At 36.1% G+C, this 13,700-nt stretch overlaps 1 long non-coding RNA gene across 2 annotated transcripts in view; it reads right to left on the bottom strand.

Moving 5' to 3' along the window:
• The window catches only part of LOC139706907 (uncharacterized), a 257,770-nt gene that overhangs the window by 37,901 nt on the left and 206,169 nt on the right, over positions 1–13,700 (bottom strand). The window lies entirely within an intron of this gene.

The following is a 13,700-nucleotide window of genomic DNA, read 5'->3' on the forward strand; positions in this document are numbered from 1 at the left end:
TATTTAAAACAGCAAAATAATACTTATTTGATAAGGAAAAATAAAATCTGTTGAGAATACCTGAGGATGAGTGGTTAATTATTACATATTAACTCTTTGGGCAGGGTTGACTGAAATTCTCTTAGATGTGAAGATTTATGGACTTCATTCCTGAGATTTCAAAATAGAAGCCAATGTCAGGATAAATATATTTAATACAGTAATACACTGAACAGACATTGCTGGACACGGCTGATACTATAATGGTGCATCCCCTAATTTGAAGGACTTTTCAATTTTGATTAAGTAAAACAAATGTGACTCAATATTTATTCTCCATTCCATTTGCATGGTGAATTCTAATGAAATAAATCACCGTCATTTCCATCCCTATTACCATTATCATAAAATGTATTCCTTAGTTGAAAAAAGAACATCAAAAACTATCCTGAGAAATGTAACTCAGTAGGAAGATACAGCAACTGTGAAAGCTTGGTAACATCAAAGCCAAGCCATTCATCATCTTCACGACCATGATGGCTTCATTTACACTCGATGAACAATGCAGAAAAGGAGACACCAAGCCCTGGCCATTTAACAAGGAATACCTCTTCCCAAGTAAATTTTGTCTTGTTGCAAGGAAATTGCATGTGATTACTCTAAAACAAAACAAAAGTAATGAAAATAAGTTAGTTCTGTACAGATTAGCCTTTATATATTTCTCTTTGGGGCTTCTTCTACATGTTCATACTTTAATGAATGCTGTAACCTTAGGGGACTCCAAGCATCCTAAGGAAACTTCTCAAGAACTCATACTCAATTGCACCCACTTTTCACTTGCATTTTGAACCTATTTCAGATGTGATTTTATACACTGAAACAGAAGCAGAACAAAAGGCAAGTGTTCTGTAGGTGCTACCAAAAAACTCTATAGAATTTACAGGAGGGGTTCAAATGTTATCTGAGTTCAATATTTCCTAAACCACAGTTCTGTCAAAAATTGTTCACTGAACAACAAGAAAAAAAGGTTCATGTCAACAAAAACTTATTGAGCAACTACTATGTGTTAGCTTGGGACTAAAACGATAATTAGGATGGAGTTTATCCCATCAAAGAATTCACATTAAACTGCATTAAAATAGACATGGATAACACTTAACATCATGAAATATGACATGCTAGTGTTTGAGTGAATAATTAGGTGAGACAAAAGAAAGAGCGGCCTAATTTTTAATGGAGGCAGAGAAAGAGAGAGGCCTTTAACTCAGGCTTTGGAGAACACAGTCAAAACAAACATACCCTTGACCATGAACACAAACCTTGCAACAGTATAAATTTTAGGATAATTTCAAAGCATGAGCTCTGGAAGTGACTTGAGATTAAAATATAAATTGTAGATACAATATGTGCTAAGACAGTGAACTTAGAGATTAGTACAATTAGCTATGTCCATGAGGGCCAAATTCTCAATAAATGATACAACTATAAAATGAGAATATATACTACATTCTGTGTTGAATTTATTATTAGAAGTGAATCTGGGAGACGTTTCCACCTAATACAGAGAGGTTGGCAGTGACTTATATAGAACCTGTAGAAAAGCTGTTATCCTTTTTAAAAAAAATGCTTTGGTTTACATACAAGCAACATAATTAATTGTACAATAGGCCATAGGAGGTCAGTAAGCTGTGCATTATTTTTATATGGCCTTTTCCCTCAGTTTTGAAAAGAAATGTTTTCCAAATGACAATTAGGACTCTGAAAGCAGAGAACATAATGGTAAGGACCAACCATGAAGCCCCCAGACAGAATCTCTTACTACTATGATTTCCAACAGAGGGGATCAGCAATAAAGACACCTCCTCTAAAAATAGATATTCTGAAGTGTGTCCACTTGTCTCAGAAACTCAATCCACGGGTAATACTAGTTTTTCATCACTTTCTTAACAGGTGTATCTTGACCACATTCTTCTAACCACATGCCATAGTAAATTAGGTAAATAATCATCTGAGATGTCCAAAGCACTCAGAAGCAAAATCTCTTGACAGTCCATATATATATATTTTTTTTTTTAAAGAGAGAGAGAGAGGGGAGAGAGAGAGAATTTTTTAATATTTATTTTTCAGTTTTTCGGTAGACACAACATCTTTATTTTATTTTTATGTGGTGCTGAGGATCGAACCCAGCGCCCTACGCATGCCAGGCGAGCATGTTACCCCTTGAGCCACATCCCCAGCCCTATATTTATTTGTAAGGTGCCCAATGCTGGTTATGGAGAAGGGTCAATTAAAAAACAAAACATCAGAATGGCAATAAAAACAGCCCTGATTTTGAGTTCCAGAGCACTCAAGTACTACCCAATGGAGAAACCATAAAATGTTTGTACAACATAGAAGAAAAAAGAAAGATTCTTTTTAAAATGCTGTCTTTGCCAACATAGTCCTGGAAAAACAAGTTTTTATTAAAAAATTGAGATTCCTTCCAATGCTTCATTTGTCAGATAAATGTAGCCTGCAGCACAAAAACAAATTCTTAATAAAGTTGAAATGCACAGTGATTATGTTTTATTTATCATGCTTGTATTTTTCTAGCAATTTTTATTTTTCTATTATTCCCAACATTTTTAATTTCCCATGTGCCTGGGATAGAATTTGAAATTAAAACAACAATTAAACCAAATCTCCATCAAAGAGCTTTCCTGCTAAGTACAGCCAGAGTTTTCTGATTTAACAGGGCAACACATTTATTATTTGCTGGTGGCAGAAATCTAATTCACTACTGGGGAATTCTGACATCTAAATTCTACATACTGAGATGCTGGAGGAGAACTAGAGAGAAGGTCCCTGATTTTAATTTGCTTATTCTTATTTAGGAAAAAAGTGAACTCTTGAGTCATACTGGCTCACTTTCCTTAGCATCAGTCATTCTGCATTTCCTTAAGCCTGGAGTGTGTTTCTATGTAAATAAACGATGTAGTTCACTCGGGGATAAAAGTCACAGTATTGAGAGATTATAAAGACCTATTAGATCATCCGGTCTGGCCCATAAGAGATAGTCCCTAGATAGGGAACGTAACTGTTAGTCTTTGCCAAGAAGCCAAGAAGAAACAGTTGGCAAAAATATTTTCCATGCTTTTTTGGTTTAAACTTATCTAAGAGTGCTTCGATCACTTCCCAAGTAGGGGACTAGTGAGATTATCTTTAAACAGTTCACTTATCAGGGAGACACACTTATCTGAGTTGACAATGTTCCACTTGCCTCCATTTGTCAAAGAAATGATCTTGTTTGCAAAATATGAATAGTGAAGAATCTGTTCTTTGAACTTCCCAAGAAGTTTCCCTTCAGTAAAGAAAATCCAAAGGCCAGTTCTTCCCAAACTGTTTTTTCCCTATTTTCACTAGTTTCTGAGAAATTAGATATTATAACATGGATTTGTACAAAGTAGAAAGTGAATTCAAAGACAATATCATTACAACTTAGTGCTTTCCAATTCAAACTATTTTCCATATTACATAGAATATGAAATATTTTTGAAGCTTCAAGCTTAGAGCAGTTTGGCATTATGATAAAGATCAAAGTAAAGCAGCAATGGGAACCCTAAAGAAATAGTAAAGATACCTACTCTAGTAACTATTCCCTTTGTTCTGTTGTTCTTACATCCTACTTTAATTACATTCTACATTTTCCCCCTACTGAGGTTATATTCAGAAAATTGCCAATACTATTGCAAAAGAAGTCCCCAGTGCACCCATATGCGCGCCCGCACACACACACACACACACGCACGCACACACATGCACAAACACACAGATAGAAAAAGCAAGTTGCAGGGGATGAGTTGATAATATAAAGAAATATTAATCTAAACTTTTAAAATAAAATTACTTCTCATCCGTTAAACACAAATCAACCTGACCCATGAAGAAAATCTTCTAATTTTATTGAGTTAGAATTTCTAGCATCAGTATGATATATTTGCATCAAGTGAGATTATATTACATTAGAAATGCTATTGAAAAAAATAATAACATGGCCCTTGACTTCTGTCTATATCCTGAGTCAAGAGGTTACATTCCATTTAAGCTTGTAACAAATTTGAGGATTTTGGAGTAACTTCTCAAGACCTTCCATGTGCACTGAGCATGCACTGTGAGTTAAGCCTTTTGCCAGATTTTTGTGAAGAATTATAAAGGAGGTATTAGATACGGTCCCTGTCCATCCAGAGCTTATGGTATATCATGGGAAAGATAAATATCAATTCCTTTATTGCTCATTTCTCACACAAGATGTAAAGTGAGTGACTCTAACTTGTGCTATCTGGCCTAATGCTGACTTTAGATGTTGAATCAGAATCAGGACAAAACTGCACATTAGATGGGGAAACTGAGGGAAGTTTAATGCAAGGATTACTTACAAAGATTGGGCAAAGTTGGGGAGACCAACAAGGATGGTGAGGTGTCCCAGGAGCAGCCCAGGACTAAAAGAACAAGGAAAGGGAGTGGCTCTCAGAAGCTGGAGTTAAGAGTTGGAATGGTCTGAGGTGGACTCCTTCAGTAAGAAATGAAGCCAGGCCCACCCATGGCCAGCAGGGAGACAGTCAGGGGACTTAGTACCCTAAACTCTCTCTACTTTCCTTGCAACTTCTTCTTGGTGACTTTCTTTCACCAAACCCATTCAGAAGCAGATGGGGTGAGGGTAGCAGGAGGGAAAGGTCGAGGCCATGCCTGAAGTTAGCTTCTGAGAGCAAAGAGCACAAGCAGGATAGAACAAGGTGGAGACTAGCTGGCAAGGCAGGGGGAGCCAACCCAGGCGGCTCCACTTAGAAGCACTTGAGGTCATGGGGTAATGGGTATGCTGTGTTCAGAACTAAACATTTTGGTAGATTAGTTAAGAGTAATGTTTAATTTGCAGCAGAACATTTTGGCATTTTCCCATCAGAAGAAATCAGAGAGTCAATGCTAACATGAGCTTCCAACTCAACTCATAGAACATAAATGGTAAAAATCTAGTTTAGCCAATATTCTGCCAAGCCGAGGTCTATAATTGGCGCTTTTACATGTCAAACAACTATATGAGATAAATTTAGCTTTGTAATGCTGACCTTGAAGCATACAGGATTCTGAATCACTTAAAAACCTTAAGAAATGTTAAACTGTGCTTAGTAGAGCCTTAGGTTTAAACAGAAGGTATTTTAATAACTGGTCATTCATGCATCTCATATATGGCAATTCTATTAAAAAGATTAACCAGAAAACTGCTCCTTGGTCATAGCAGGTAATAAAAAGTTTACTTCCCATAAATGTGTTTTGTACCTTTCTGTTCAGTCTTTGGGGAGATTTTCTCCTTTAATTATGCTTGATTTAATACACGTTTTGCATATTGGTTCCAGTATTTTGGCAGCAGTTCATTACTCAATAATACAAAGCTACAAATAGATTAAGACTCCCAATTCCTTAGAGGGCTTAGAGCATACATCTTGAGTGTGCCATTTATGTGCTGAAGTTGCTGGTTAGCAGTTGACCCGAAGCAGCAGATCACTATAACACTGCAGTTTTACCACTGAGCATGATCTGTCCCAATATGGAATTCAAGTTATGATTTGAATTCTATACATTTTATTCAAATTTTAAAATGGCAACCACAGAACACTCAGGGCCTTATTCATCAAACAATGAGTCATTCTGGAATTCCTGTCCCTCCATCCTGGGCTTGTTGAACTTTTATACATAAAATCTGGCTGCCTTAGAGGCAGCGGAATCAATACTGAACACTGCATCAGCCTGTCTGGGAAGCATATCTGGAAGTTTCCAGGTCCATGAGCAAAGCTGCATCCTCACTCGTCTCCCCTGTCCCAGTCCTCAAAGCCAGAGTAGTTGTCTGACAGCAGGACTGGGCAGTAATCAACAATGTATGTCCACCAAATGTTTCAAAGACTATAAATAACAAGGAAAATTTGATGGTTATTTGGTAGAGCTAAACTGGGAAGATAAACCCCTAAATGTTTTCTTGATCCAGATTTTTTTTTTCTTGTTTGGAACAAAGAGGGAATAATTCTTCAGGTTTTGAGGAAATGGAAAATCTTGATTTTAGTTTGGGATCACAATTCGTAAACAATAAAAGATATAAAAAAGGAAAGACTTTTTTAACATCCTATGGAAATAAGAATTGATCCCAACTAAGATTTCCCTGGCGGGTTCTCACAAATGAGTGAACAATAAGATCACAAATATAAACTTTTTGTATGGCCACACAGAGCACATAGTCTACTTTCAAGAAATTTCCCAGTGAAAAAATTTCAGTGTAATCATAACATATTGATTTTTATGGGAGCCTTGGTTCCTTTCTAAAATAGATTGACTCACCTTCCTTACACCTGAATAGCACAGAGGAGAGTCAAGATGCACAGAAGTAGGATAAGGAAGAAAGTCACAGCTAGGTCATCATCCACCGCTTTGGGTCTCACTGTAGAAAACACCCCATCATGCTTTCTGCAATGGTTATTCAGAGAGTCTTCTTTCCCTGTTTGTGCCTTGAAAGGTTGTACCTCATTTCCCTCTGCTAGAACTGGAAGGACTTATTAAAGCCATGGAAAGAAAACGCAGAAGGCAGAATCCTCCCCTAGATAAGGCTCAAGCCTTATCACCTGTGAGGTTCCATGAACTTCTCCCCTCCTCCACCCTCCCTAATGCACCATATAGAGAGGGCTCTCATGCTGTAAAGATGTCATATATATTTTCTCTTCACTCAAAGCTTCCTGAATAAAGGGAGATCTATTTGTCTCCATGGTGTTTTCGCCATTAACAGTATCAGAGCTGCAGGAACACAATGGGAGATGTGTTTTCCCTTAACCTCTTGACTCAGAGATGTCCTGATGCTAAACGTTATTGCATTTTGCATTAGCACAGAACAGTGGGAGTTCTGTGACTGATGTAAAAGGGTTGAGAAGGGCCACAGAAGCTCTCATGTGCTCCATACTGCAGTTGGCGGTAGAGCATGAAGCACATAATTTTTGCTCAGAAAGAGCACAAATGGGACCAGGGAAAGGAGATGGTGTGTTTGACATATTCCCCCTCCTGTTCACCACTGAGATAATCTACACTGTAAAGTGATATTCAGTGCCTGATCATAGACATTAACTTGGCAGAAACTAATTTACTTTTCTTTATTACCCTAGTGATCTGAAAGCCCTGGAAGGAACAAGGGACTCATATTTACTATTTCTTAGGCTACCCTTTCCATTGTCTTAACATTGCCTCCAGTGTTAGTAGCTTCACGTAGACATCACTGCAAACGCTTCCTTATCATCTGCCCATGTCTCTTTGACAGTATGGGACAAAATTGGGAAAATACTTTCCCATGTTATAAGACAGGAGAATATGGAGGCTAAGTGGTTAAGATTACTCACTGCACTCTAAGATTCCTGAGTGATGGCCCCCAAAGTTGCAAAATATTCAATATTATAGGTATCTCAGAAATTAACCAGTTCCATTCCATGAGTTTGCATCTGTGCATAAAGAAGTTCAGGTAGTTTAAATGGCCGAATCAGGATGGGTACCAGCACTCATACTCCTAGGTGGATTCTCTTTACATGTGCTATTGAAAGATGCTTCTGTTGAATGAGTGCTTATTTTAATTTGAAGATGTTTAGAATCATGCTCAATGTCATAATGTCTCTATTTTTTAAAATACAACATTCATAGTGCTGTGTCTTAGGGTTTTGTATTGTAGGGAGGGGGGAAAACAAGATCTACTTAAAAGGTAGGTTCTTTGACTACAATTAAAGGGAGAAATTGATGTACATTCCTAAAGATTTCTTTTCCCCAGAGTAACTACCTAGATACCTGAAATTAAGTATTTGATTATAGCTACCCAAGACTATACCCCATGCATTGATCATGTCATTTTTATTTTAAGAGTCGCTGAGAAAGAACAGTCAAAAAATGGGGTGTTTTTCCACTCACAGTTTACACTAGACATTTAGAAAATATATAGTGGTTGAAATAAGAAAAACTTAGTTTCCTTGTTTCTCCCCGAATCTCCAGAGAGCTTAGAGAAGGCAGTAAGCCAAGGCCCACTCTGAGAGATCTAATGTTTGTCCTTACAAGAATGTCTTTGGAAGTAAACACATACCCAGTGCAAAAATGGCATTATCCTGTGCTGGTTTTAAAATCTCTTCTAATAAACTAAGTAAAATAGAAGCTGATGCCTGAAAATTAAAAAGCACAGATGACCTGTCTTCAAGAAAGTTCATACACTCACTCTTCGAACTGGCCAATATCCTTACATTGCATTAGCAAAACATTCCTTATTTGAAGAAGGTCAAGTTGCCAGCAATACTTTTCTGTTTTGAAGTTTGTCAGTGCCTTAGAAAATAGCTGGATTAAAAGAACAGATTCTGAAAAATCAAAATAATATTTCTTCCACCAGTAGGCATATTAGAATTTCTTGATGGTATTTGAAAATAAAGCCTGCTTCAACTTTCTTTTTCCTTTTTAAATCCTAAAAATTAATTTCCAGAAGATATTGTGGCCATTGTATTAATGGTGTATTTGGGATTTCTGAGGCTACAAATGACTGTCAATTACATAAAATTCAGAAAAGAGTTTCCTTGAAGAAAACAGAATACATTTTCACAAAATGAAGACAAGGAATGAATCATTTTGGAAAATACTTTACCCATCCATTACTGCTGAAATTGATACTCAGATGTGACTAAAGTGGCCTCTGACACAATTTATTTTCTTTGCAGTTCCCAAACTCTTTGTCCTACCATAAGTTATTGGCTAAAAAACACATCAGTATGAGCTCCAAGACACTATGCCATTCTGAAGGCAATTAAGGTGTTATTTAAATTCTGGCAGATATAGCCTTATTACCAAAGTCAGTAGAAATACAGTCAGATTACTTTGTCTTTAGAAGCAGGGCATCCCAAACACTAATTTGCTCTTAGAGTACATGAATCCACTTCACTTTATGCCACTGAAAATGAGAGGACTTTATTGTATTGTACAAGAAGATAACTTGATATTATAAAAGACTTACGAATATATAAACAGCCCTAAGTAGGTCCTTATATGTCAAGTGGCTACAGATGTTTAATACGTAAACCCTTATTCAACACAGATACAGGTAAAAAATATGTTTCATGTCAAACTCATAATAAATATGACAAAATAATGATAGTTGTCTTCTAAAGCCAGGCCAAAGGCTCTTCTAAAGGATAAAAGAAGGAGCTAAGAAGTTAAAATGGTACAGGAGACTTTGGGTCTTGCTCTTAGTTCGGCTGAGAAGTTTCAGGGTGGCCTAAAGATACCAGCAAACCTTTTGCTGTACTTTATCATCAGACTAAGACTCATTATCTTTGACCTTTTAGTGATGCAAAAATCACAAATTACTCCCCATGGAAATATCTGGGCATGGAATCAAAATGTAACACAGGGATCTCATCTTTTCTTGAAGGTAGCTTAGAGAGAGGGTGGGGGAGAAAACCATACTTATGGACTGCAAAACCATTCTCTTTTTTACATATACTGTGATTATATTAAACTACCAGAAAATAATAAAATGGATTACATTAAATCATTACACACCTTCTCACTACCTGTCTTTATTTTCTGATGAAAAGCACCTGAACTTGAATCAATTCTATCCTGACAGAGTTGGATTCTAGTGCTGGTTTTGCTGCTCATAAGTTCATTGTAGATTGAGAGTTCAGTCTAAGACAGGAGACATGTCTATCATTCACGACATTGGTTATCACCAAGAAATGATCATGCATATATTCTGATATAATCAAAAGCCATATCATTACCATTCTAGTCTTTGGGCATTTTTTTTTTACATAGGATTGGAGTATATCTCATCAACAAGGATATAAAATACAATTCAAAGATCAGCTAAGCCTAAGTTCCAAAGTGTGAATTAAAAAACATGGCTCTTGAACTTGGAAGCTTCCTCCAATGGAAGGATCAGAACTATTTTCAATTTGGTGATATCCAAGAAAATGAAAAGTGATTGCAAAAGTGGCCCAAATTTGTTATGTCCTTTGTCATGAAACTTTGCAGTACCTCCCACTCTGGCTCCAGTATTGGTCACGTGACTTCCAATAATCAATGGGATATTAGCAAACCCAAAGCAAGCAGATGCTTGTAAGATCCTCAAGCCATTTGGCTTTTTTTTGTTCTTGGTCCTAATCCTTCGCCATGATGTTCTAGGACTAATTTGTTGGAGAAAGTGATAGGAGGAACAAAACTGAGTTGCCCTGGTCATCCTAGCATCCCATCCTACAACACACAGCCAGAATGAATGAGCCCAGCCAAGACCAGAAAAATGGTACAGTCTAAATCACTAATCCATGGATTCATGAGTTAAATATATGTTGATTGTTATATGCCACTGAGGTTTTGTGTTGTTTATTATGCAGCATTATTGTGACAACAGATAAGTGGTATAACATATCCCTCAAAGGCTCACATGTTTGGCAAAACAAACTCCAACTAAAGAAACTGAACATGAAAACACACATGAGTATAAGAATTAAACAAAACCTGAATTCTAAATTACCAGTAAATAACTGTTCCCAATCTTACCTTTTATAGGCTTTCCTAGGAAAATAATGCCCGGAGGAATCATGATCATTCTTGCCATGTTGCTTTGTGCAAGACCCAAGGAAAGCTAGGAGGCTGTACAGTTATCTCCCTTGATGTAATTCTAAACTATACAACCTACTACCTCAACCTGGGAACATGCAGTCACAATGGCTGGAAAGCTACTACTTTTTAAGTGATGAAATTTCAAGTTAGTCTTATAATGATTCTTCATGCTATCACCTATTGGGGCCATTCATAAGAGACAACACATCTAAGGGTCTGATAATGGAAAAAATAACACAAGAACCTTGGCCTGAGGCTATTATGTAAACAGGAAGGGAGAAAACATTTGGAACTGGTCTTCTTGAATATCTTTTTTATGCATTAAAATTATAGTAATGTTGCAGTTCTGACCAGTCTAATGCCCTCTGGTATCCATTGAAGGAATAGAAAAGTAGATCCATATTTAAACTTAGACAATTGAAAAAGAATATGAGGAAAACAAATGTTTCTCTTATAAAACTGAAAAACTGGAACCTACAGGATCAATAAACAGGGGGAAATGGCTTGAACTAAAGCATGGTAAAAAGATAAAACAGGATTTTGAGCAAAGTAGAGATAAACAAATCATATAGAAGCCAGGTTGAACATTCTCCCAACAGTATTCATCATATCTATTACATATTATATCACATCATTACATAATTCTCACCTCTCTTCATTGGTTAGCTAGACTCTGACATTGCCTGGTGAAGTCTGTGACATGATAGGCAAATGGAGATAGAGGAATACTGAACACGTGGGACTCTTATCACACTGATTATGTTCAAAGGACCAATCCAAATGCTGTAGAGTTGGTGTTTATTTATGAAATTTCACCAGCATGTAAAAGAACGACTTTTCCCCCAAAACTTTTCTAAACCTATTCTCTCATGCAGATTCCTGGTTGGGCTATTTTTTGGGGGGTGGGGGTGTGGGGGTGTTGCCTCTGTTGGATTAAAGTTATCTTATTTTTGTTGGAGTTCAAAGACTGGGAAGTTAATTTTATCAAGCAAATTCCATTCATTTTTCATTCCTTAGCTCAAAGAATTCTTCCTGTGATATTCTCATAATTTCATGTACATATTTCTAATTTAACCCTCAATCTATTGTGTTACCATTTATCAGTGTGTCTCATTCACTAGATCTTGAGCCATGTGAAGATGGGGCCATGTTATTCACCTTTGCAAATCCAGTACTGTGTGTGGCTAGTACCTGGCACATGGTACAAGATTAAAAAACAAATAAACAACAACAACAACAACAAAAACCAAACCAAAACAAAAAAACTTTGTCAAATAAAAAGAATGCATGCGTGAATGGATAAACTTTGGTATAAAGCTAATGTTAAGGGCCAGGTAATTTTTATGTCCAGTCCCTTGTCCTTCCATTTACATTGGAACATCATTCCTGGTGAGGTGGATTTGCTACCAAGATTCCAGAGGGGGGAATATATCAGAATGCATGAATTTGTCTCGGTCAGTTTACTTTAAATCCTGTATTGCACATCGAAATTCATGAAATATTTTTAGTTTTCTGCCTCTAGATGCTGACTTATATAGAAGATTTAATTCACTAGGACACTAAAATAAAATACAATTTATTTTCTTTCCTTTTTATTTGAACTTCTTTCATTTACTCTGCATTGATAATTTGCCTGATTCTATAAACATTCAGGACATAAATATGAATGGAAAACAAGGCAGGAGAAAGTCAGGCAACAGTTAGTAAGATACCACAAAGAGAGGACCAGTTTTGATGTGCTAGGATGGAGGCATATCAGTCTAAGCATACAGCTTAGACAGCTTTTAAATACCTGGAAACGGAAAAATTGATTTTTCTCCATGTACCTTCTTATTCTGGGGTCAACAATACAAAGACATTGCTCCTAGAAGAGTAATAGTTTTCAATACCTTGCTCTTTTGATTGTGTGAATTTCCTTGTTTATTTACACTGAGTTTAGCCCATTATCATGTATTAGTGCAATTATGGCTCATTACATAATTAGTGTAAATATTTGTAGGCATGTAATAACAACATGCAATTATGATATGAAATGATGTCATAAAATTCTTATTGAAAAGTGAAAGTTAAAAATAAAATAAGAAGTGGTATTTATAGGATAATAGCAGTTAAATATCGTTAGGTTTAGAGAATCTTTTGTATTCTTTAACTTTAAAAAAAATGTCTTCCATAGATACTCTGAACATGTGTAAAAAGACTCTCAGTCTATGAAATATTGAGGTTTTAAGGACTACCAGCAATGCTTCCCCAAAGGGAGTCGAATACATCTCAAACAAAGCTGAGGTGTGTGGGTTTAAGAAAACAAGAGGACTCTCCACTAGGGAACATACTTAATATTTGATTAGGTATTTGGAATTTGGACATGTGACATGTGACTCATTAAAACACATGTCTGTATGGCTGACATACAAATTGGTAAAGGAGTCTCTGACCAAATAATCTGTATTTTTGAATCCAGAGTTATATCTCTGTCCATTAGCAAAGTGATTAACATCAAGTAAACAATCACAAAGGTTGGTTAAATGAATATGTGAGTGAATGCATCATAACTTTCCTAGCATTATGGAAAGGTAGTCGAAAAGGAAAGATAGTCTTTTTCCAACTCATACTTTATTAAGCACCATGTTAGATGCCAATAAATATTTGAAAATCTTCAAAGAGTCATTCATGTTGACCTCTCTGTAAAATTTCAATGCTACTGCAAGCATAAGGAGCTTTTAAAATCTTAAATGGAGAGGCTAAGTAATATCTGATTAAATTAAAAACCATAGTCAGAAGACAAGGATCCCTAGGACCTAACAAATACTGAGGAATGATTGGTAAGAATATTGCAAAAATAAGAAAACAGAGTAATTTAAAATTTAAAGTGACTTCTACCATATCCATGTCATTTTCTTCCTATGTAAAGAAACTCATTTGTTAATTTTGAAATATAAGAAACCTTTTCTAAGCTGAATATCCATTTTTCCCTCCCCAGTCTCTGGTAATGACTTGTTTTATCAATTACAATTCTTAAAACAAGAATTTTTTTTTAATAAATCTAAAGTTAATAAATATATTTTAATAGT

The sequence above is a fragment of the Marmota flaviventris genome, chromosome 9 (assembly GCF_047511675.1).
Source record: "Marmota flaviventris isolate mMarFla1 chromosome 9, mMarFla1.hap1, whole genome shotgun sequence".
Taxonomy (NCBI): Eukaryota; Metazoa; Chordata; class Mammalia; order Rodentia; family Sciuridae; genus Marmota; species Marmota flaviventris.